The sequence below is a fragment of the Belonocnema kinseyi genome, chromosome 5 (genome assembly GCF_010883055.1).
Source record: "Belonocnema kinseyi isolate 2016_QV_RU_SX_M_011 chromosome 5, B_treatae_v1, whole genome shotgun sequence".
Taxonomy (NCBI): domain Eukaryota; kingdom Metazoa; phylum Arthropoda; class Insecta; order Hymenoptera; family Cynipidae; genus Belonocnema; species Belonocnema kinseyi.
Window position 1 is genome coordinate 2,327,223 of NC_046661.1, and position 2,153 is coordinate 2,329,375.

The window sequence follows — 2,153 nt, forward strand, 5'->3', positions numbered from 1 at the left end:
CGAGGGCGCATACTTTGAATAAAATATTTGTTATCATTCTCTTAAAATAAATGTGTTTTTTTCTTGAAAAAATACCGGTTTCATATGTATACACCTGGTATTTTCGTGATATAAATATTATTTACTGCATTTTCAGATATAAAAAGGATTATATTCAACTTTTTATTCAAATTCAAATCTAATATTCTACTTTACCAAGTTTATTGGGTGACGTTTTAATTCATGTTTTCCATTAGCATTTATATACATCGTTTGCAAAATTGTTTTGAAATATAAAATGAGTGGCATTTTTTTCATTTCAATATTTTTTTTACTAAAATAAAATTTTTTTATTCAAAAATAAAAAAAGCGGTCTGCTCTTATTGTTTACAATGCAAAAACAGGGAGTGATGGGACAACTAGCGCCGCGGTTGTGTACGTAATTTACTCTAAATAATTTGCGTGGATTTCTACCGTAATTTACGTCCAAAGTTTTCTACCCTCTGTAAATTAATGTAAATTACGTCGATGTGGAACTTGCGAATATTTCAGTAGCTGTGATTTGTCTTATCTGACATAAGTACATAACTCTGTGTGTGGTTTAAGGACTATGGCCGTATGGTTGCCGCTCTAGAATTATTTATAAACATTTTAAAAATTAAGGCAAGATGAATATGCAAAGTTTACTGAAAAAAAGAAATAAACAAATACCAGTAAACATTTATCCGTGATGTGTATAATAATGCCAATAACACTAATCAATAATTAGTGATTTGAAAGAAAAATTATGTGATCTAAAAATATTTTATGAATAAAGAGTAATTGTATGACAAATTAAACTTTCATTATTGTAAATTGATTGATTAATAAGGAGTATTGTATAGCGGAAAAACGAAATTGAAATTATATTTAAATTATCATTGAAGTCCAGCATCTAAACTTTAACAGTACAATTGTCAAATAATGTAATTCCCGGAAAAAGCAACTAAATTTAATATAGTTATAAAGATACCTTTTTAAAGTACTATAATAAATATAATCTATAATAATAATATAATATGATTGAAAAAAATAATAATTCAACACTATTCACATACATATGGCCTACCCAGTAAACAAAAATACATTCATTTCTGTTTAATGGTTTTCGAAGTCTCTTGAATTGCGTATCTGTCACTAGAATTCCAAAATTCCCGCCATTTTGATTTTTAAAGACGTTTAAAGTTTTTTAAAGTCGTTATAATTTTGTTGACTAATTTCTATGCCGTAACAGACTAATAACCGAAATAGAAAAAGGAATCTAGTAGACCTGCGCATTATTTTTTTTAATCTTTCGATAATTTATAAATTTAAAAAATCGTGTGAAATATGCCAGCTTAATCACAAAAAAATCGGTCTCATTCAAAAAGAAGGAAACCGATTCAGTATAACCTTGCTTGAAATGGTCATTGCAGTACATGGCAGATTCGAAGCTGCTTGAGAAAATAACCGATTCATATAGACGCAAACCGATTCTGTTTTAACTTTCTGAATCTGCAAATGACAGATACGCAATTCACAGAGTCGCCTTTTCAATGGATTCTTTTTTCCTGGGTAGAAGGCGTTTATAAGCACTGTTAAATACATTGTTAAATTTTGCTTTCACTCTCTCAAAACTTAGGGCTTTCCATGGGATAATTGGAATCCTCGTAGAAATCTTTTTTCTCGTCGTTTTAACCGTTTGTTAGTTTAATATCCAGAATCCTTAAATTAATTAAGGTTTGAAGGAGGTTATGTCACGTGCTAGGAAATTCAAAACAGAGAACCGCCATCTTTGTCATGTAATTTACCGGTTTTCTACAGTTTTCTACGTCAATTAATTCATTTAGGTAATTTACTTGGCAAACGCAATCCTGGGGCAAAGATATTATAAACGTAGATGCGGTGCGGGCTTAGTTGCCCGCCATAAATGTAGACGGCGCGTCCGGCGAAAAAAGTCACTTCTCCTCTACCCACCGCTCCCCGTAGAAAGCTTCAATCGATATAGTTTGCCAAGAGCCACTTGGAGCGCTGTAAACAACTCTCGGCACACGTTCGAGGCGCACTGATGGTAAACTTAGCTTGGACAAGAAACATTTGGATTGAAAGTAAATTGCCAATTAAAACATTTTTACATTTATAGCTTTGCAAAACTT